Below are 24,402 nucleotides of genomic sequence, written 5' to 3'. Positions count from 1 at the left end.
TAAAATATATATATATATTAGTCGGTAAATAAGTCTTTATTTTTACTTGTGATCCATCTTATAAGGCTTTAGTGTGTTTAAGCTACACAAGTAAGACTTGCTGTTAAACAAAAAGCTTCCATTCCCTACATTTTTCGTAGATTGTATAATTTATTGTTAATAAAATAGAATTAAAACCATCAGCTCTAACAAGCAAATGAATTGAACAATAAAAACACCACATTTCAAAATATTTCAGTAAAAGATCACTACTCCTGTGCTCCTGTGATATGGAATCCTCCTAAGGAGTGAAGACCTCCAGCCGATTATGTGATGCAGGTATTACTTGTGTGAAAGAAAAAAAACAAATAGTGTCTATCCCGGGGGTTGGGGGGGGGGAAGTATAGTTCTCAATTAGAGGGGTGGTTATGCAGCGTCTATATCTAACATATAGTTTCAGTGGCCGTTAAGACCTGATAAAGAAAGCGGTGTCCATCCGGAATGTACCAAACACTAATAGGAGAAAATTCCACTTAATACAGCAGCGTTAAGAAATACTTGCTGTTGTTCAGCCGCGCGGCAGTCCCGGAAATGGATCTGGATCTGTGTTAGCCTGCGTGTCAGCGGGAATGCACGCTAGTGTTGCTAGGCGCTTGACTAGAGATCCTCGTCGATAGTGATGAGACCAATGAACAATGACGTGTAGTGGGCATGTTCGCTGCGATGCTGCTGTACGCCGACATCTGAACTCCGGTGTTCCCCGTAAGCATCGACCCCAACAGCGGAGGGGGCGGAGCTTCAACCCCGCCGGGCCTACCGGTGGATAGTTCGGCTGCCCGGCAGGCCAGTCCGAGGCTGCCTCCACTTTTCCTTTCTAGGAGGTTTGATAAATCTACCTCCAACCCTTGTACAGAGAGACGGGACATTAAACTGTAGTTCAACTACATCTTGTACTGCTTATTGAGGTGCAGTGAGAAAACAGGTGCCAAGAGTAAAGGAGTGAAAACTTAGGACACTTGGCTAACTTGAGGGCATATTTATGAAAGGGCAAATAGCCCTATTGCTCTTTTTGCAGGCGATATGGCTCATTTTTCGCTTCATCCAATCCATCAAAAGGCTTACTGCTGGCAGTAGCATTATTGCCAGCAATAAATCTGCCAGCGGTAAGTTTACATATTTTTTCAGATTCAAATACATTTTGGGGTAGAGTTATCAAACTTTATAAAAAGGAAAAATGAAGGTGTTGCCCATAGCAACCAGATTCTAGCTATTATTTTCTGAAATGTACTAGATAAATGATAGCTTGAATCTGATGCTATGGGCAACATCTCCACTTTTCCTTTTTAGAACGTTTGATAACTCTACCCCTTTATATATGTTTTCTGTTTTAGGCACTCTTAAGAGGGGATAGTTTTAGCTTTTAATACTCTAACCACTGCTTAAACTCCTGTGGTGCTGTACTGTTGAGCTGTGTTCAGCTGTCTGAGATATGATGTCAAATAAAGTGTGAACGGTTATCTATAAGGATGTACACACTGAACAGGAGACAGAATACAGATATTGGTTAGGACGAAAGTGTTTTGTGCAATGGCCCTCATTCACAAAAAGCAAAGTTTTGGTAGAACAGAGGTTTGCATTAGCCGTGGAGGATTTGGAAAGACTAGGAGCCCCTTTGCACCTAATTTTTTTTAAGCTGTACAAACAGGAGATTCATTTTTTATATTTTTTTTGGGGGGGGGGGAAAGATTATTGAAATGAGATGAATGGCTTGATAGGGTGAATTTTTAGGGGTGTTCCTAGTTGTGCACAGGGATGCATTTTTATTTCCACTGAAAGAGAATTTGAATTTTGCACCAACTTGAGCTGGTGTAGATGTGATGTTTTTTGGTACGGGTACAAATTCTTGCAAGTCGTGAATCCTGTGCGATACTTGCATAGGTGAGTACCCAGCTTTACAACCATTCATTGGCAATGTGATTCCTCTAGATTGTTGTGCATCTATAAGTGTAGACAAGCTTCGTAAGACCTTGGTCTTATCACCAGATAAATGATCCTTGCACCTATCCGGTTGTGAATTGAATTACCTAATGACAGATATAAATAGTGTTTTATTTGCATTTTCTTCAGTTGGTGACACCATCCCACATGTATAAATATATATTGATTATTGTGGAATGACTTGGAGATTCTTCAGCTCAGGAGCTGCCTAGATTTGATTGAATGAAAGAGCTTTGCTGCCATTAAATCCTTGAGGGAAGCTAAAATAACAGAGCAGCGATGTTAACATACATTTATGACCGTCTCAGAAATGAACAAGGCCGTTTAACGTCTTTTAAATGTTCCATCTGGTGGACCAGCAGAATACAAAACAATTTCTAGCATTGTCTGTGGGAAGGAAGGAAAGTGGGTTGGAGATGCAAAATGTAAATTTTTTTTTTTAAATAATTTTAATTATACTCCAGTGTCCTGCCATGAACTGACTATGGTCCTGTTTTAACACAACGATCCACAGATCTTACCTATTAATTAGCTGATAATACTGCCCTTTCACTCCCGCCTGGTGTTGTCCTTTTCATGACCAATGTTGGTCACATTGCACATGAGAGTTTCTGATTAGATTATAAATGGCCTTGTATTAAAATAAAAATGGGAAGTTATTAAAATAATGAAGATATTTATTCAGTACTGTTCAGAATTTATGATCTGTGTTAAGTTGCTCTTAGAATATATGCCCATAGGCTACATGACATAACATGACTCCACAAATTACGTGTCGTCCATCCAACCATAGCAAACATTCCATTGACTTTAGTAGCCCAGACTCGGCAAGATCTTAATTGGTCAATTTAGAATTTCTTTATTTATTTGAAAGAGGGTTGATCACTAAGACACGAGAACGTAAAATTACCACTTTAAACAGGCTTTTGTCGTAAGGAGTTCAGCAGGTCACATGACAACGGACACAAGGATTTTTATAAACCGTATCTAAAGCTGGGTACACACTACAGAAGATTACTGCAGATGCGATTTCTGTAACGATTTAATCAACGACTGAAAGTCCCGATGATCATGCCGATTCACGTGTACACGCTATACACGATTTACCTTCAGATCCGTGATCTTCATCTCTCATACCCATCTGCTGAAAAGATCGTGACTCTGTAAACTCTACAGATATCTGCCTAGGCTGCTGGTGGTGAGTGCATACACACTTCCACATTTGCCCGACATCGGCCCATTGTTTATCGGGATTTTTAGGAAGTTTATAAAATTAAATCAAACAATACGATGTGCTTCTGTATGGTAAAACATGATCGTGAGAGCATACACACAAATGCAATATGTAACCAAACTGTCATTTATTGTGTGATTGGCAAGATAATCAGGTGAAAAACCTGTAGTGTGTACCCAGCTTAACAGAGGAGGAATAGATAGAAAAGGGATAAGAACAAAAGGGAAGGGTGAATTAGTGGCAAGTTTGGGGGTTTGGCTGCAATGCCCCAGAACCCTTGATAACCCACTAAGATTGTCTGTTACATTTATGGAGAACCACAGTCAGCTTAAATACACCAGAGAAGGTGAGTGGTCTCGTTTCAAGAAGGCAGATAACGACAGCCTGACTTAGTATCAAGCCCAAACCATGCTGCTTAACAGGGGCTGAAATGATGTCCTTGTAGGTGCCAATCTCTCTGAACTCCAACTACAAAAAACTTTGCAGAAGCCCCTCTGAGAGAGCCCATAACATCCATAGATATTATGTCACTGGGGCTGACGAAACAGGGTTGGGGGATGATTGATTGCAGAGTGGAGATATCACACTTCTAGATGCATTAACCACCTAAATAATAATGACCTTTTATCAAGTCCAAAGCTATAGCCGTTGTGATGGAACAGGTAGAACACCAGGTCAGCAGGCAGCTTGGTGCCAGTTAGTTCTTACCCCCACCCAATAAGTCCTTGCTCAGGGACATTCTCAAAATATATACATCAGAGCCTCTTGCCTCGCCACTCTGCCAACTAATGGGAACTGTAGTCCAGAATAACTTTCTAGGAACAATGGGCATTGGTGCAATAGGTAAGTATCTTTTACCCTGTTTCCTGATATTTGTTGCCCAAGCTGATATATGTACAAGAAGCAAAATGCTACTTGTACATGCACATTCGGGGAGGTGGCTGTATGAGAATGCTATAATAGGGCAGCATGTTTGTCTACAATCACAGTTTTGGTCACTCCATCTCCTAGGACCTCACCATAATCCAGCCACAAGAGGTTGTGAGTGCATAAGATGAAAAGAGAGTGGCACCAAAGGTTGTTTCGGATCATGATGGATCTGCAGGTGCCAAAACCTGGGTGAATCCCTCCTGTCCGTGCCGCAGATTGGAAGCCATCCGTCAAGGTCCAAAGTAAAGTCTTTACCCCACACATCTCTTCCAGCAGTCGGTTTGGACCTGGAACCTGCACCTGTCAGGGATGTGGTTTGGATGGACACACAGAGAACAGCTGCCTACAGATGGATTCTTCATTTGCAGACACCTTTACCATAGCTCCCATCATCCTGGGGCTCCTGGTACTGGTGGACATTCAGGGAAAAACAATAAAAGGTGTTGTAGACTGTGCTGCTGGGAATACATTGTGTGTAAAAGCTTCATACCTCCAAAGGAGTTGTCATACTACAGATAACATTTCCAAAACTTAAGTTGTGTCCCTAAGATAACTGTTTTGTTTGATAACTATTGTTTGCAGGCACCAATATATCCTCACTACTTGGGACTGATGGACTGCATGCCTAAGATAATTGCTTTTCCTGTGGGATTAGTTAAATATTTTTGTTTTTTTGGAGGAGAGCCAGGAGAATGCTATCTGTATAGAGGAACCAACATGACCCCCTAATGTACAGGGTGCAGAATCTTCCTGTTATAAAGAACGTTCCCACTTTATCTGTACTGTCAAAACTGATCTACCAAATATATTACAAAGGAAGCATGTTTATAAGGATTTACCTGCAAAGGAATAATAGCTTTGAAAGAGGTGTCTTTTGGACTCTATATTAATATTGGAGCAAAGCAGACTTTCTTCATTATCATTATTTGCGTATATTACACATATATTGTGCAGTAGTTCTAATAATAACAGTACATTATGTGCAGTATCCTTTATATTATATTTAGTTCGAGTTTTTATGTGTTTATTTTATTTTAAAAATAGCTTTCTGATCCTGCACTTTATAATATACAAGCAAATTAAACAAGTAGTCGAACAGATCGTACAAAAACCAATACAAGCACAAGTACTTACGGACAAATGGCTGCACATCCAAACATACATACCTGCTAAGTGCAATTAAATATTATAGGCTTCTGATCTACAAAGACGTATTAACCGTAATAACTGAGAGTTCTATCTGGGCTCACAGGCAGATGTACCGCTGTGGGTGAGAGGGCGAAGCTGATGTATTATTCAACCCGTTCTCCCATCAAGTTAATATACTTCATAGAGAATCAATGTAAAAGAAAAAAAAATGCTGTAAACTGTACGAGCTGACGTGTCCAGAGCATTCTATCATGATGATTAAGGTAAGAGACCTCGTCGACAACATGAAAAAGTTCATTGATAAGTGATATTACACCTTTAATTACAGGTTCTGCCCTGCCGGAAGAAATGGATGAGTTTAGAAATCCTATTTGTCAGCAGTTTGCGCTCGGCAAGAAAGAATTATCAGTTGCAAGAGCTAGAAATGGATGGTTTATGGAAATTGGCAAAAGATGAGGACGTTCCAACAATGAAATGCGAGGCTTCACCCAGATGCTCTTTAGTCAATATCGCTGATAAATCACACTCAGGAACCGTCAGCCGTCTAACAGTGAAAACAAGCAGGGTTGTCAGGCTAACTAATGCAATGGCGCATCTCTGAAAATAAACCTTAAATGAGGGTACAGATAAGTGCAATGCCCAGTGGCACGCCAAACAGGCCTTTGTGGTGAACCTGAACTCCAAAATGGCTGCTAAGCGCGCAAAAAGAAGACATTACATCCCTCCCATTTAACTTGGTCCCACAGAAGAGAGAGTTCTTCATAACATCCACCAAACATCAAAAACTTCTACCATCGGAGACCTTCGTATTATACCAGAAACATCGACCAAACATCAGAAACTTCTACCATCAGAGACCTCTGTATTATACCAGAAACATCGACCAAACATCAGAAACTTCTACCACTGAGACCTCTGTATTATTCCAGAAATATCGACCAAACATCAGAAACTTCTACCACCGAGACCTCTGTATTATTCCAGAAACATTGACCAAACATCAGAAACTTCTACCATCGGAGACCTTCGTATTATACCAGAAACATCAACCAAACATCAGAAACTTCTACATTCGGAGACCTCTGTATTATTCCAGAAATATCGACCAAACATCAGAAACTTCTACCATTGGAAACCTCTGTATTATTCCAGAAACATCGACCAAACATCAGAAACTTCTACCACCGAGACCTCTGTATTATTCCAGAAATATCGACCAAACATCAGAAACTTCTACCATTGAGACCTCTGTATTATTCCAGAAATATCGACCAAACATCAGAAACTTCTACAATCGGAGACCTCTGTATTATACCAGAAACATCAACCAAACATCAGAAACTTCTACAATCGGAGACCTCTGTATTATACCAGAAACATCGACCAAACATCAGAAACTTCTACTACCGAGACCTCTGTATTATTCCAGAAACATTGACCAAACATCAGAAACTTCTACCATCGGAGACCTTCGTATTATACCAGAAACATCAACCAAACATCAGAAACTTCTACATTCGGAGACCTCTGTATTATTCCAGAAATATCGACCAAACATCAGAAACTTCTACCATCGGAAACCTCTGTATTATTCCAGAAATATCGACCAAACATCAGAAACTTCTACCACCGAGACCTCTGTATTATTCCAGAAATATCGACCAAACATCAGAAACTTCTACCACTGAGACCTCTGTATTATTCCAGAAATATCGACCAAACATCAGAAACTTCTACAATCGGAGACCTCTGTATTATACCAGAAACATCGACCAACATCAGAAACTTCTACCATCTGAGACCTCTGTATTATTCCAGAAACATCGACCAAACATCAGAAACTTCTACCACTGAGACCTCTGTATTATTCCAGAAATATCGACCAAACATCAGAAACTTCTACAATCGGAGACCTCTGTATTATACCAGAAACATCGACCAACATCAGAAACTTCTACCATCTGAGACCTCTGTATTATTCCAGAAACATCGACCAACATCAGAAACTTCTACAATCGGAGACCTCTGTATTATACCAGAAACATCGACCAACATCAGAAACTTCTACCATCTGAGACCTCTGTATTATTCCAGAAATATCGACCAAACATCAGAAACTTCTACCACTGAGACCTCTGTATTATTCCAGAAATATCGACCAAACATCAGAAACTTCTACAATCGGAGACCTCTGTATTATACCAGAAACATCGACCAACATCAGAAACTTCTACCATCTGAGACCTCTGTATTATTCCAGAAACATCGACCAACATCAGAAACTTCTACAATCGGAGACCTCTGTATTATACCAGAAACATCGACCAACATCAGAAACTTCTACCATCTGAGACCTCTGTATTATTCCAGAAACATCGACCAAACATCAGAAACTTCTACCATTGGGGGGGGGGGGGGGGGAAGAAGGTTGTATGTGTAAAGGAAAAGACAAGAGGTATATGCTAAAATGTATTGAAAACAAAAAAGTCACATAATACAGAAGTATTATGTGACTTTTTTTTTTACATCCTTCTTTTCCCTCCCCTTACCCCGCGCCGGGGAATCTTCATTTTTATCTGTGACATCTGTGACATATCTCCCGACTTTCTTGATTCGTTAAGCTCAAAAAGAGCTTAAGGGACCATGTGTTCAGCTTTACACCAAAGTGGGTGGGTAGGACATGTTGCCCCTATTTTGCAAGCCTATGTGTTGGGACATATGCAGTAGGTTAGTGGAAGACCTCACGACTCTCCTCATTGGTTGAGATCAAATGGGGAGGTAGTGCATAGTTGCCTACATCTGAGTCTGCCCTGAATCTAGTAACTATTTACTGCTGCGTGAGTCAGCTCCGAGTATAAGTGAACCATACTGATGTTCCAGACACATATACAGGTTGAATTAGCATATGGATATCCTCCATGGGAGCAGTAACGCCACGCCAAGGCTTCAACCGTTGTTACTGACCATTCACAGACCATTCATGTCTCCTTTTACTGACAGTCATACTACTCCGTGCACCACCTCCGCACAGTCCCAGCCCGCGCACCACCTCCGCAAGGGTGCGGCTGTTCGATGTGGCTGTTTGATGTGAGTGTGGCTGTTTGATATGGGTGTGGCTGTTTAATATGGGTGTGGCTGTTTGATGTGGGGGTGGCTGTTTGATGTGGGGGTGGCTGTTTGATGTGGGGGTGGCTGTTTGATGTGGGGGTGGCTGTTTGATGTGAGTGTGGCTGTTTGATGTGGAGGTGGCTGTTTGATGTGGAGGTGGCTGTTTGATGTGGGGGTGGCTGTTTGATGTGGGTGTGGCTGTTTGATGTGGGGGTGGCTGTTTGATGTGATTGTGGCTGTTTGATATGGGTGTGGCTGTTTGATATGGGTGTGGCTGTTTGATGTGGGGGTGGCTGTTTGATATGGGTGTGGCTGTTTGATGTGGGGGTGGCTGTTTGCCAGTCATCCCTAATTTCCAGGGACATCTCAAATTTTAAAGTCATTTTCTTGTCCCATCAAAATGTCCCTATTTTTCAATTTTGATCAAGTGTACATTATAATTCCAATTATTTTACATATTGAATCCTATTCTTGCTTCTTTTTTCCCTTGGCCGTGTAAGTGCATTTTAATTACAATACTCTTCAGTAGATATAAAAAGATTTATATTATTTAATCATGCTCAATATTCATATTAATATGGGGTTCATATATTATGGTGACCCGCTTTTTTTTAAATAAAAGCGTATGTGACCCTAGTAAAGTGGTAGCATAAGGTGTGGTCAGTTTTTGAAGGGAGTGTAAATTATTGATATAGATTACAGAAGCTATTTTTTGTAAATGAACAGTAGTACAACACGTGTCATAGCTGCGACTACAAATATACACAACACGCCTAATCAGAACATTTGCCATCTCCTGACTAATACACTGCTTCCTCCAGACATCTCCTTCTCAATCTCCCACTATTGTCCTGGAAGCAGGAGTTATAGATCCTTTTAAGTGGGTGAGGGAGCACGGAGGGACGTGACAAAATGCAGTTCCTGCACCTGGAATACTGTGTACAGTTCTAGAGGCCATATCATCAAAAAGACAAAAAATGACAAAATATTCAGTGATAGGCTTCTAAAATGGTGCATGCGCTATATAACAAAAATTATCAGGAGAGACTACATGCTAAATATTGTACTGCTTAGAGGACAGAAGGGAGTGATAGATTAATAGTTCAGGATGGCCGTATTCTTTACAATAAGAGAATTTCTAGACTAAGGAGACACGTTTGGAGGGATAAAAGCTGAAAGTTAATATAAGGAAGAACTTTTTTTTTTCCGAAAAGAGTGATGGATTCATGTACTAATCTTTCATTATTTTTGTGATAAGGAGTCATACCCCACTCCCCCAGTCGGTACCACCCTATTTGTGTCTCCCCCTCTCCTTTAGGATGTAAGCTCTCAGGAGCAGGGCCCTCTGTCCTTGTGTTCTCCTAATATTCCATCACCCTCTGTACCTCTTGGCTGCTTCTCCAGCCCTGTTTCCTTAAGCTCAGTCCTACTTCCCGCTGATTACTACCATTACTTTCGCTCACTGTCCCTCGTATAATTTGATCTACAATACCGTGTACCTGTATATTTATTCAGTATGTCTGGTCTTTGTAGTTTGTTCTTCATGTATCGTGTTATGCAGGGCCGGACTGGCCATCTGGCACTTCTGGCAAATGCCAGAAGGGCCGATGGCCAGATGGGCCGGTTGCTAGCTGGCCGGCCCCATCGCTCAGCGCACAGACTGTCATGCCGGAATTCCTGCATGACAGTCTGTGCGCTGAGAAATGGGGCCGGCTGTATACTTACTTCCTGGTGGCCGCGCGTCCTCTTCTCCTCTCCTCTTCTATGAATGGATCTGGCTATGTCACATGGGACGCGCACCACGTGATAGGTGCCGTCCCATGTGATAGGAGAGACTGCACAGCGCGCCGCGGAGCGCACAAGGTAAGGAGGGAGGGGGGGTAGTTTATGTGCCAAATTATGTAAAGTATGTGGGTGCCAGATTATGTAAAGTATGTGGGTGCCAGGGTATGTAAAGTATGTGTGTGTGACAGGGTATGTAAAGTATGTGGGTGCCAGGGTATGTAAAGTATGTGGGTGCCAGGGTATGTAAAGTATGTGGGTGCCAGGGTATGTAAAGTATGTGGGTGTGACAGGGTATGTAAAGTATGTGTGGGTGCCAGGGTATGTAAAGTATGTGGGTGCCAGGGTATGTAAAGTATGTGGGTGCCAGGGTATGTAAAGTATGTGGGTGCCAGGGTATGTAAAGTATGTGGGTGCCAGGGTATGTAAAGTATGTGGGTGCCAGGGTATGTAAAGTATGTGTGTGTGACAGGGTATGATTATAGTGTGTACGTGTGTGACAGTGAAAATATAGTATGTTTTATGTGTGACAGGGTATGACTATTGTATGTGTGTGGGGGCCGGCGTATGACCATAATGTGTGTGTGTGTGGGGGCCGGCGTATGACCATAATGTGTGTGTGTGTGGGGGCCGGCGTATGACCATAATGTGTGTGTGTGTGTGGGGGCCGGCGTATGACCATAATGTGTGTGTGGGGGGGGTCAGTGTATGACCATAATGTGTGTGTGGGGGGGTCAGTGTATGACCATAATGTGTGTGTGTGTGTGTGTGGGCCGGCGTACGACTATAATGTGTGTGTGTGGGGGGGGGGGGATCGGTGTATGACTATAATGTGTGGATGGGGGGGTCTTAATATAATGTGGGAGGTAGGCTGGTTAATCTAATGGTGAATTGCAGGTAGGGGCTAATTATTGGGTGCTATTCAATTTGTGGGGGGATGGAGGGGCAATTTAATAGTGGGGCCTATCAATTTAAGATGGGGTGATTGGATTTTTAATTTAATGCTGGGGTGGTTTGGGAGCTATTAATTGAATGTGGGGCTGTGTGTGGAAAATGAGGTCTATTTATTAAATGTGATTATGAGTTATTTAATGCCTGGGGTGGTTGTAGGAAATGGATATATTTATTAAACTTAAATGCTATTTAATTTCTTGCTGGGGTTGTTTGGAGAGAGGGAAATAGTTTTATTTATTAAATGGGAATGCTATTTAATGTCAGGGCTAGTTGGAGGGAAATAGATTTATTTATCAAATGTGAATACTAGTATTTTAATGAGTGGCTGCAGTGAGGCCTAATTTTAAAACGTGGATGCTATATTGATTTAACACCAGGGCTAAATTTCATTTACTCATGTACTTTTTCTCCTAATAGGGCATCCAACATTCCAGGATCCAGACAAGCAGCAACTGATCTAAAGACACCAGCAGCCACAAGTGGTGACCATGACAAGACAGGTAGGAGAGACCAGGACAGTCTGCCAACTGTTCTGAATTTGGTGGGTGACTGTCCCGCTTAGTCAGGATTTGGTCTGACTACAAGAACAGTTGGGAGATATGTCCTGCTTCACACTGTACTGCTTGTTAAGGCAGAACTGCGTGCACCTAACAGTAGTGCACACAGTATTGCCTGTGTATTTGTCAAAAATTTGTCTAATAGCCAAATTACATTATAGGAGCCCCTATGACTTAAGTGCCGGGCCCCCGAGCCTTAATCCAGTTCTGGTCAGCAGGAGGAATTTGTGCTCCCAGTTCCGCCCAGGACACAGCCTGCAGAGCAAGCCGAGGAGCTCTAAGTCTCATGAGATTTATTAATCTCGTGAAACTAAGAGCTTCCCTGCTCACTCTACAGGAATGTCAGCAGCATCAGAAGCATAGATAAGTACAGTGGGCTGGGGGTGTCATAATGTATCTGGGGGTGGTGTAATGTGGATGGGGAGGGCCTGATAAATGTAATGTTTTATTATAATGTATGTATCAACGCACCATTTTGACCACGCCCCCAACATAATGTAGCTACGCCCTTGGCGGCACCGCCACTGCACTGTCGCACACATTTTTTTCAACAGAGGTGGGCCTGTGTGCTTTAAATGCCAGGGCTGATTTTTACTCCCAGTCCGGCCCTGGTGTTATGTGTTATGGATCGCTGCTTTCTCTATATGTCATGTACGGCGCTGTGGACCGTTTGTGGCGCTTTATAAATAAAAGATGATGATAATTTATTTTTGATGGTGCAACTCTTATAAGTTCATGATGGCGGCACCACTTATCCTGCATAACTCTGGCACTACTAGTGCCAGCGTCCATTTGCGCCCATGTGCCTGCTAAGACTTGCAGTGCCACAAGTGTGTAATATAAATGGGGCCCCCCATTATGAAATAATAAGTGTTACACTGTCAAAAATAAATGTTTTTTGCCCCATTTAAATATATTATTGAGGCAATACTATAATTATATATTACTTATAATAATATATTATATATTACTATTGCCCCTTAATATATTAATACATGAATATTGTTAATTTAATGCATTTCCCCCTAAGTGCCTTGTGCCTCATTGTGATTGTTATTCCCTATTGAATTGTCAGGCTTTGTCCTAAATATTTCTCCAGCCCACACAATGGCTGCTCACTGTCTGAGTAGGTGACAGGTAAGTATAAAGTGACGTAATATGTTTTCATAAACTCTCAAAAACAAGATTTCTTAAATACTTTTTGTTTATTGCAATCGTAGATCATCGCTGGCATTAAACATTCCAGTAAATGGTCTTCCATGTATGATCAATATGGCAGAATTGACGAAGAATTGTACAATCTGATGTGTACAGTAGCTGGTTTGAAAGGGAACGTGTCCTTTAACGCCACAGATTATTGCAAATGAAAGATAAATTGAAGAACAAGAGCTGATCATTGTGTAACGGGTTCTGTTGAAAGTTATGATGGACCCACGCAGCTCGTCAATGCCGATGGCAACTGCCCGATAGGGAATCTGTCTACACTAAAGAACAGCGTAGAGGACTTATCTCAGCGGCTAACTGTAACAAACACAACTAAGCTATGGCACATGTTTACTGTCTCTCTCTCTGGGGGCTATTGGGATGGCAGGGTCATTATGTTGATTGTTCAGGTAAAAAATTAAAACTGAACATCTAATGAAAGTGATTAAACTGCCTCAGGAGTAAATCTCCCCAGGAATTAACAGCCCATCCACATCACTGATACTATTAGCATACAGGGAAGGGCTTTCAAAGACTAAATTCCTCTTTTGCTGTCACTGAAGCATGGATTGTAAAAATTAATTTACAAAATCTTGTATAATTAGTCATTGGTTAGTGTGTGAATCCCGGGCCAGATTCATTAAGGGACGCATACTGAGCGTAATGTGCATTTTTAAACGAAACGCTTGTAAATCGGGTATAGCAACGTCATGATTTCAGCAAGGAGCGGATGTGAAGATACCTGCGGTGATGAATACGGGTCTAGGTCTGCTCTGATCTACTAGACAAGACACTGCAGGATATGTCCAATAAATATGTGGAATATAAACTGCCAAAAGAACGTACAGAGAAAAAAAAAGTAATTAATGTCACCTATCAATGACTAAACATTGACAAATGAAAAAAGTGTTTTTTAAAAATATTTTTTTCCCATGAAACAGTTACGAATATGTTATATATATGTCTACTGTACATAAAATACATTTTTACAGTTGCTCCTGATTACAAACACATGTTATAGCATGCATACACAGCCATCATCACTAGAATCAAGGGGAGGGGGATCTACTCAAGGTCAGTTTGTAGAAATAGTGATAAAAAAGCCTCCCCCCAAAAACCCAGAAATACCTTACAGTAGTGAACTTAAAACTTTTGCTGCTTCTACGCTGCCAGAAGTAGCAGGTGAGTAGCATTTAGCAGCAGGGTGGTAATGCAGCCTTAAATGGCCAGGAAAGAGTTTAATGACATTTCCAGTCCTGTTAATTTTACGTTGTCTTCAAAGTTATCACAGAGTGCAAAGATCACCTGTGTTTTGGTCATTGGGCATTTTTCAGATGTAGACAAGGTTTGCCAGGTGAAAGAGAAACAAAGAAAGAAAAGAAATCTGTTATTTGACATTTTAAAGAATGTCAGCGTACTTAGCAGATTTGTAATTAACTTGTTGTTGAATAAAAATAGAACGATGAGAAAACTTAAATGCAGAAGTGTTAGTTTGGACAGGTAATTACAGGCTTAGGCAAAAATTAAAAATGAGTGGGTGATACCATAGAAACTGTCTTACAATACATCCTGCAAGTTTGTCTGAATTCAGAAAAGTTTAGTAGAGATGCACAGAGCACTGACTGTAACTATATATATATATATATATATATATATATATATATATATATATATATATATATATTACACACACAAGTTAACCCGTGCATGATACTCATGCATTCTAGTCAAATCAAGATACTTAAGGTGTTAAAAAGGTTCTTCTCATGCATTTGGGCCTAGCCCAGGCCTCCTCAGGGGAAGATCGTTACTTCCCGACGCAAGCGGCCTTTTTAATGTGTGTTCATGAGGTAAAATTACCTCACGAAAATGAGTTTGACCCCTCAACTCGTAAATTTAGCCTTTACTACCCCTCCCACGGGGGGAAGGGGGGATGATGGAAGTTAACTGACTTGACTATTCTAATTTTTTTGTCAAATAATGTCAGTATACCAAATTTCAGGTCAATTGGATGAGCCCTTTCTGAGAATTGTTTTTTCCACACACACACACTAACGCACGCCTCTACACATGTGTGTTCATGAGGTAAAATTACCTCACGAAAATGAGTTTGAGCCCTACCCAATTTCAGCCCTTTTTGAATTTTTTTTCCCACACACACTAAGAATTTAGTAGGTCAGTGTATAACTCTGCCCAGCAGGTGGCGCTGCAACTTGTTTGTTTTTTTCCACACACACACAGACAGACAGACGCCACTAAGCATTTATATATTAGATATATATATATAGATATATATATATATATATATATATATATATATATATATATATATATATATATATATATATAATGCAGTAGGAGCATTTGCTTGTCTCCGTCTCATCGCTTGTTTTAAAGAACCAATGTTAACCTGTAGAGCCAAAGATTTAAAGATGGAAATTCTGGGTAGAGATTTGCAAATCACTACTGTCTTGGCTCTTTGGACGGAGATCCATAGAGATCAATCCAACTTGATGGCTATTTAATGGATACACTTGCACACCTGTGTGTCTTTGGTACGTGCACACCTATAGACCAGCTGTCTGCTTGAGCAGAAAGCTTCCCCTTACCACCAGGGGGAGCCATTTACAATAATGAGCTCTGTAACATACTAGCAAATGAGTCCTATAGGTTATACCTGTCTGAAGGTTTTTTCTTTTTAATAACTGTATAAAAACTGTATTGAAATAACGTGTAATATGGTTGTTATATCAGACAAGTCCAACTGAGAATAAGCTCTAACGATGGGCATAAAAATAGATTTTACTGTGAGCTGATCCACCAAAACCCAATGCAGCTATGTAGAGAGAGACATCACTTTGTATGTGACATATAATGCACTTTCCTTTAGCAAAGTGCCACAGTACAAACAAAAGTAGCTGTCACGGAGATTGTACCTAGGGTCTACAGCTAGCTTCTCTTGGTCATTATCTGTGCTCTTAATCACTGAGCCACTGCATCTCCTAAAGCTGTGACATTTTGGAGCAATTAATGAGGCATCGTACAATGGAAAATGAGCTTCTACATGATGTCAGATGTAACTTCGGTTTTGTTCTGTTGTGATTGACAGTTCTGGTTTTAAAGAGGTTCTGCAGCAGCATAATGTCCTGGCTGAACACACAGCCTTCTGTAAAGAGCCAATCCATTAAAGGCTTCAGCTGCAGATTATTGCTGACTGTCTATACATTGTACATGAAGCACACATCCAGTATCGTTACATCCTTAAACATAAAATGTCTTTTTCTTTATTCATCTCATGATTCTGTATATAAATTGCAATTTCACCGGCGCCCAGACTATGTCTCGAATGAGGAATCAAGGTCTAAATGGAGCTATGGGCAAGGCCGCCGTTTGGCCAAACTCAATTAAGAGATGATAGCATATGGGATCAGCAGAAATAAGGATTTTAACTAGTCTAAGCCTAGTTTCTGGTGATTATATTAACCTGTAATGTGATGTTTCTATTCATAGATGACTTCTCGTCTAGATTTATACAGCGTAATCGCCGTTTGCCTTCTTTATATACTTAAGTTAATGCATCATGTCTGGCTTAAGATTCAAGTTCAAATACCAGGAATTGTTCCCTTGGTGTCTTGTAGACATGTATTTTTTAAGGGTATTTATTGCGTATTGCTGTATTTAGCAGTATCTTGTGCAAAACTGAATTTATTATATTTGTTTCCTATTAATTGTAATTTGCAGTGTGTTGTCTACAAACGTCACTGCTGTTAGTGCACCACCTACGTGCTATTAGCAGGTACTGCACTTTAATGAAATTGCTAGTAATTTTTGCTTCCATTTAGTATCAAAGTTCCTTCCAACACCTCTTATTAAGGAGGCTTTACAAAGTGTAAATGTAGCTAATGTGAGCTTAACTATATCACCCTTCCTTTTATAACTTCACCCTTACTTACCCTGTGGTATTTTTGTATTAAAAGGTATTAATTCAATTATATGTCACTCTATATATACCATCACCTTTGTTATAACATCAGTTTTGACCTGCCTTGTACACTGCTGGTATAATGATGTAACACTGTAGTTCCATCCGCAAGTATTGACTGGTAGTCTTAAGAAATGTGGGGGTATTTATCAGAAATGTCCCTAAAATAAGTTTAATCAGACATGTTGTTTGACTCAAGAACTCAATCAACTTAGACGCTTCATTACAAAAACAAGAAAACCATTCATTTAAATTTTTATTTTGTTATATCATTGTGTGTGATTTGCCTTTTCGACACAAATATACAGTCATGGCCAAATGTTTTGAGAATGACACAAGTAGATGTTGCTATGGTATACTGAAGTAAAATAACAAGCATTTCAAAGTGTCAAAGGCTTTTATTGACAATTACATTAAGTTTAGGCAAAGAGTCAATATTTGCACCGTTGACCCTTCTTTTTGAAGACCTCTGCAATTCGCCCCGGGTATGTTGTCAGTCAAATTCTGGGCCACATACTGACTGATGGACGCCCATTCTTGCCTAATCAATGCTGGGGTTTGTCAGAATTTGTGGATTTTTGTTTGTCCACCTGCCTCTTGAGGATTGACCGCAAATTCTCAATGGGATTAAGGTCTGTGGACCCAAAAGTTTTAATCCCCGAGCCACTTAATTATCACTTTTGCCTTATGGCAAGGTGCTCCATCATGCTGAAAGAAGCATTGTTCATCACCAAACTGTTCTTGGATGGTTGGGAGAAGTTGCTCTTGGAGGATGTTTTGGTACCTTTCTTTATTCATGTCTGTGTTCTTAGGTAAAATTGTGAGTGAGCCCACTCTCTTGGCTGAGAAGCCACCCCACACCTGAATGGTCTCAGGATGCTTTACTGTTGGCATGACACAAGACTGATGGTAGCGCTCACCTTTCCTTCTACAGACAAGAGTTTTTCCAGCTGCCCCAAACAGAAAGGGGATTCATCAGAGAAAATGACTTTAGCCCAGTCCTCAGCAGTCCAATCCCTGTACCTTTTGCAGAATATCAGTCTGAATATGATGTTTTTCCTGGAGAGAAGTGGCTTCTTTGCTGGCCTTCTTGACACCAGGTCATTCTCCAAAAGTCTTCAGCTCACTGTACGTGCAGATGCACTCACACCTGCTTGCCTCCATTCCTGAGCAAGCTTTGCACTGGTGGTGCCCTGATCCCGCAACTGAATGTTTCTAGACATTCTTGGGCACCGCAAAGCCTTCTTCACAACTATTGAACCTCTCTCCTTGAAGTTCTTTTTCATCCGATAAATGGTTGATTTAGGTGCAATCTTACTAGCAGCAATATCCTTGCCTGTAATGCCCTTTTTGTGCAAAGCAATGATGACTGCACGTGTTTCCTTGCAGGTAACCATGGTTAACAGAGGAAGAACAATTATTTCAAGCTTCACCCTCCTTTTAAAGCTTCCAATCTGTTATTCTAACTCAATCTGCATGACAGATTGATTTCCAGCCTTGTCCTCATCAACACTCGCACCTGTGCTAATGAGAGAATCACTGACCTCATGTCAGCTGGTCCTTTTGTGGCAGGGCTGAAATGCAGTGAAAATGTTATTTTTGGGATAAAATTTATTGTCAAGGGGGACTTTGAAATTAATTGCAATTCATCTGATCACTCTTCATGACATTCTGGGGTATATGCAAATTGCCATCATAAAAACTGAGGCATCAGACTTTGTGAAAAACAATATTTGTCATTCTCAAAACTTTTGTCCATGACTGTAATATATAAATATATTTATTGATTAAAAAAAACAGTAAACAGGGATCAGTTCATTTCTTACATAGTGAGATTGATAAAACCCCGCACAGACTAATATCTCATAAAAGGGAGGATCAGTACTGGCTCAGTGGTGGGGGGACTTGTCACGTGATAACTTCTTATACTCATTGGGATTGTCCTCCCAATTACAAGTGCCAATGTCTGTCATACACAATGGTCAGATTTTGAATTGGTGGGGCTGCAGCACCTGTACCCAGCCGTGTACATTGGTAACTCTAGCTACAATGGCCTGCAATAGGTTTGCAAATAATGTATTTATGTAGCATTATGAGAAGGAAGAATGGAGGCATTGCCCATAGCAACCAATCAGATTCTAGCTATCATTTATCTAGTACATTCTAAAGAATGATAGCTAGAATCTGATTGGTTGCTATGGGCAACACCTTCAAGTTTCCTTTTTCAGCAGGTTCTTTAATAATTATGTGATATCAGAGGGCCATCAGTCCATTTTTACCATCTTTTTCTTATATCAGACATGCCACAGTAGCCCACCTACGGACCCTCTGATAATTCCAATAGCCGACCCAAACCTGTCTGGCCCTGTAATACGTAAGAGAGAAAGCCAGAGATTAACCCTTCTTGTTTATGCTTTTCTGCTACACAGAGGGAAATAAAAATAGATTTAACACATTAAATGTACCAAGCAAAAGATTTTCATGGCAACTATGTGCTGGACACAATTAAATATCATTATTTTTTTAAGCCCTTAAAATTTACCTTGTGCCTACAGACAGTGGTGGCAGCCATTTTATGGACTGGACAAACTTTCATACAAATGCATCCTAACGATTCATTAGGAGCCAGCGACGTCAATGAGGCATGAGGCAGAAAGTGCCTCATTATTATTATTGAATTATATTTTAAGGCATGCTGGTTCCTAGGGAATTGGTAGGCAACATTACTATGCATACTCAGCTCACAAAATGGCTGCCTCATCTTTGTGTAGGTGACGGATCTACTTTAGCTCCCTAATATTTAGAAGGGTCTGTAATATGTAGTGTTGCAGGTACCTCTGTCATCAAAGGAGATTAACTTCGTGTTCTTGTGGTCTGTTGACAGTAGGAAATGACATTTTCCTCTGATATTGTATGTTTTCAGTTATGTTATCTAGACACAAGTGAATCCTTCGGCCAATGAGACTTTTATCCTTCCACTTGTTCATCATCCGACAACGTTTAGATGTACAGATTTGCTGAAAAGGTTGGGACATGATCCCTAAGAGCCCGTCATATGAAAAATCTCATTTTCAAAAAGGTCCTTGGGGGCAGCCACAAGATAGCAGATTAGTTCTTTAAATATCAAGAAATAGTTAAAAAAAAAAAAAAAGAGAGACAGGGAGAGAGAACTGGATGCAGATAAGGTTATGTGTAATAGTATTCATTGTTATCTGGTCAGGACAGCTGGCTAAGTATGATTAACCCTTCCCAGCCCGAGGGACGATTCATCCTCAAACACATTTCTTGATACGGAGGAAAAAGGAAACAAGATTACAAAATCATTTACAGACAAATGGGAGATTAACATAAAACAATGCGTTTCCGAATTAATTTGCAAACCAAATCTTCTCGTTTTAATCTTCTCCCCAAAGAGTGTTATGTCGTTTCTTTAGCGATGACAAGAAATACAAAAAAACAAACTTCTGCAGATTAACGAAGGATGTCACCACAATTTGTTTGGTTTAGTTGCCTTTGAAGATAAAATATACATTTTGATTGTCCATCTTTAGGTCTGATATAGGGACCTGTGCGGACAAATGTTCCCATCATTCCTGAAAGGCCTGCTTCTCATAATGTAAAAATGAAAATTTAGGGCAGAAATAGTACATGTTTCGATCCAATCAGCCACTCTTAATTTAGCTGGGCCATACCCCTGATTTCTATCTTTGATACAGTCTGGGTTCAACAGACGAAACGCGTCGGGTTATTTTACACTGGGATCGCTGTTTCAGTTGTCTGATATTGGACTTATATTTATACTGGTACCAGTTTTTTTCCATCCAGGATTTATGTGCTCTACTTCATGTAATTGGAACTTGCTACCAATGCTGAAATCAAGCCAGGGCCGGACTGGGACTAAAAATCAGCTCTGGCATTTAAAGTACACAGGCCCACCTTAATTTCAGCAGCAAAGTAACTGTGTGTGCGCAGCGTTGGCGCCAAAAAGGGCGTGACCACATTGTGCTGTGGGTGTGGCCAAAATGGGGCATTGATACATACATTATAATAAAACATTACATTTATCACACGCTCCCAGCCATATTACTCCATCCCCCAGGTACATTATGACACCCCCAGCCCACTGTACTTATCTATGCTTCTGGTGCTGCTGACATCCATCAGGGTAGGAACTTCCTGTAGAGTGAGCAGGGAAGCTGTTTGTCTCACGAGATTACCAAATCTTGTGAGACTTAAAGCTCCTCGGCTTGCTCTGCAGTCTGTGTCCTATCCAGGGACTTGGAGTAGCTATCCGCTCCCTCCTGCTAACCAGAGCTGGTCGAGGGGCCCAAGGTATTTAAGACAGGGGGCCCCTATTATGTAACATGGTTATCATTTTAGGCAAATGTTAGACAAATACACATGCAAAACCATGTGCACTACTGTTAGTTGCACGCAGCTCTGCCTTCACAAGCAGTACAGTGTGAAGTGGGACATACCTCCCAACTGTCCTAGTAGGCGGACCAAATCTCACTAAATAAGACAGTTGGCAGACAGTCCTGCTTTTTCCTACCTGTTTTTGTCACCACCTGTGGCTGCTGGATTCTTTAATTGCTGGTTGTCTGGATCCTGGAATGTTGGAGGCCCTATTTGGGAAAAAAAATGGGTACATGTAATTTAAAAAACTCCAGCCCTGGTGTTTAATCAATACAATACAACCCATGTTTTATAATTAGGCCTCCCTCCAGCCTCAACATTAAAATACTAGTATTCACATTTAATAAATAAATCTATTTCCCTGCCTCCAAACAACTCCAGCAATAAATTAAATAGCATTTACGTTTAAGAAATATACCTATTTCCCGCAACCATCACTGCAATTAAATAATTCATATTCACATTTAATAAATAGATGTTATTTTTTCCCCAAACAGCCACACTTTCAATTAATAGCCCCCAAACCACCTCAGCATTAAATTAAAGGTCCAATCACCCCTTTTTAAATTGCTAGGCACCAGTATTAAATTAAAATGACCCACATCACCTCACGAATAAAATAGCACAAATTAAATAATTAGCCCCCACCTAAACTCCAGCATTAACTTAATAGCCTACCTCCCACATTATATTAACACCCACCCCCTTCCCTCATGCCTGAGTACATGCCCCCAATTGATATTAAGCCACCATAGAGCCCACAAATCATATTATGCCATACAGCTGTGCCCCCAAATCATATTATGCCACAACAGTGCCCCAGTTCATACAATAGTGCCCTCAAATCATATTATACCATATAGTAGTGCCCCAAAATCATATTATACCATATTGTAGTGCCCCAAAATCATATTATACCATACAGTAGTGCCCCAGTTCATATTATACCACAATATTGCCCCCAAATCATATTCTGCCACAATAGTGCCCTCAAATCATATTATACCATACAGTAGTGCCACAGTTCATATTATGCCATAATAGTGCCCCCAAATCATATTATGCCACAATAGTGCCCTCAAATCATATTATGCCATACAGTAGTGCCCCCAATCATATTATGCCACAATAGTGCCCTCAAATCATATTATGCCACAATAGTGCCCCAGTTGATATTATGCCACAATAGTGCCCCCAAATCATATTATACCATACAGTAGTGCCCCAGTTCATATTATGCCACAATAGTGCCCTCAAATCATATTATACCATACAGTAGTGCCACAGTTCATATTATGCCACAATAGTGCCCTCAAATCATATTATGCCACAATAGTGCCCTCAAATCATATTATGCCATACAGTAGTGCCCCAAATCATATTATGCCACAATAGTGCCCTCAAATCATATTATGCCACAATAGTGCCCCAGTTGATATGCCACAATAGTGCCCCCAAATCATATTATACCATACAGTAGTGCCCCAGTTCATATTATACCACAATAGTGCCCTCAAATCATATTATGCCATACAGCTGTGCCCCAAATCATATTATACCACAATACTGCCCCAGTTGATATTATGCCACAATAGTGCCCTCAAATCATATTATACCATACAGTAGTGCCCCAAATCATATTATGCCACAGAGTGAACATATTAACACCACTACAGTATGTTTGTATAAACTGTGAGTTTATATAAATATTCATATTAGGAATTTTTTTCTGTGTGACATCCTTTCTCTTCCCCCTCCCCCCCAGTTTTAGTGTATTTACCTTCTCAGCTTCTTTTCTCTTCTTGTTTCTGTCTTCTGCCTTCTTCCCCTGTCTGCTCCTCTGACAGCTTCCAGCAGGAGCCGGCTGTCATGTGATCTGGTGGCTAGTTCCTGGGGAGGAGCCAGCCACCAGGAAGCCTGTCAGTGACAGGGTGTCAGTGACTGCCCGGGACCGGCCCATCTGACCATCGGCCCTTCTTGCCAGAAGAGTCAGATGTCCAGTCCGGCCCTGAATCAATCTCTACAGTTGTTTGCACGTGACGACCTTCTCACCTTTGCTAATACTAACGTCACTGACGGTCGAGGAAACTTACTGCTGTGCTTCTGGGTAATGTTCTCCAGCGGTTGTGTGGAGAGCGCCCAGACGGAGTCATGAGCTGGGAGCTGCAGCATTGGAACCACTGAGACAATTAAGTGAGTTATATAAACTTATTTCCTATGCAAGTCCTCTGCCGGTGACATTCCATCAGGATCTGAATGTGGAATATTAGTAATAATATCTGCATTACTTTGAGTGCTATATATCTTCCAACTTATGGGCCAATTTGCTGGATATCTTGGAGGGATTATATTGTGATTATATCTTTATATGAACTACCATATATTTACTAGTGACGTTGACATACTGATCAATTTAGTCCGTTTATAGACACCATTTGCGATTTCATTTATACAGCTTTTAGTCCCAGTGTTTTTTAAATGTTTGGTTTTAATGACCAATTTACACATTTATGAGGCCTATGTATTGTATTTATTGAGACATTAAAAATATTTTTTTTTATAGACTATTATGTCTGGTTTTATGTATCCTGCCATGGTTTCCTTTGATTTGTCTAGTTAAGGCCACACCTATATACCACTATTCAGCGCTGCTTTTTCTTTTTGGTCTGTGGTTGTTTTTGATTAGGGGATAGAAATTGGCCCTGCTCTGCAGCTGCGATTTGAGTTTATTTGGTGTGGTGCAGCCCCGGGCGAGATTCCTTTATCTTTTTGTGTCGGATGGATGATCTTTGTTTCATATAGAGGTAAGACTCACAATCAGTAATATGTGCTGTTGGAGGACCCAGCTACTTCCACTCTCCCTCACAGACTGTGATTTCCTGTGTGATTCCATTCCCCTCCTCATATCTTGACCTTGACCCTGTCACAAGCAGCCCTGATTGGGCAGATGTGAGAAGCATACAACAAGGTTTTCTCTCTGAAATCCATGATTCGATAATGGGAGAATTATATTACTATATTAGATTTCCTTGTGACATTACCAGCCAGACAAGCAAGCTAATCTTATTTGTTTAATTTCTAAATAAAACTACTTTATGTAGAAAACGATA

At 40.6% G+C, this 24,402-nt stretch overlaps 1 protein-coding gene and 1 long non-coding RNA gene across 3 annotated transcripts in view; one reads left to right on the top strand and one right to left on the bottom strand.

Annotated features, from left to right (window-relative positions):
• LOC142104477 (DNA topoisomerase I, mitochondrial-like) overlaps nucleotides 1-23,157 on the bottom strand; it is a 164,176-nt gene extending 141,019 nt beyond the window's left edge. For both annotated transcript variants that reach the window (XM_075189165.1, XM_075189164.1), the window contains exons 1-2: nucleotides 23,073-23,157; nucleotides 21,429-21,501 (exon numbers count right to left, since the gene is read on the bottom strand). The gene's annotated coding sequence lies outside the window, so the exon portion shown is untranslated. The remainder of the gene's footprint in view (nucleotides 1-21,428; nucleotides 21,502-23,072) is intronic.
• A 41-nt stretch (nucleotides 23,158-23,198) lies between these two features.
• The window catches only part of LOC142103612 (uncharacterized), a 103,557-nt gene continuing 102,353 nt past the window's right edge, over nucleotides 23,199-24,402 (top strand). Inside the window, exon 1 of the long non-coding RNA XR_012679402.1 lies at nucleotides 23,199-23,485. This is a non-coding gene — a long non-coding RNA (uncharacterized LOC142103612). The remainder of the gene's footprint in view (nucleotides 23,486-24,402) is intronic.

This window comes from Mixophyes fleayi, chromosome 10, assembly GCF_038048845.1.
Source record: "Mixophyes fleayi isolate aMixFle1 chromosome 10, aMixFle1.hap1, whole genome shotgun sequence".
NCBI lineage: Eukaryota > Metazoa > Chordata > Amphibia > Anura > Limnodynastidae > Mixophyes > Mixophyes fleayi.
This window is presented reverse-complemented; position numbering and strand designations above follow the sequence as displayed.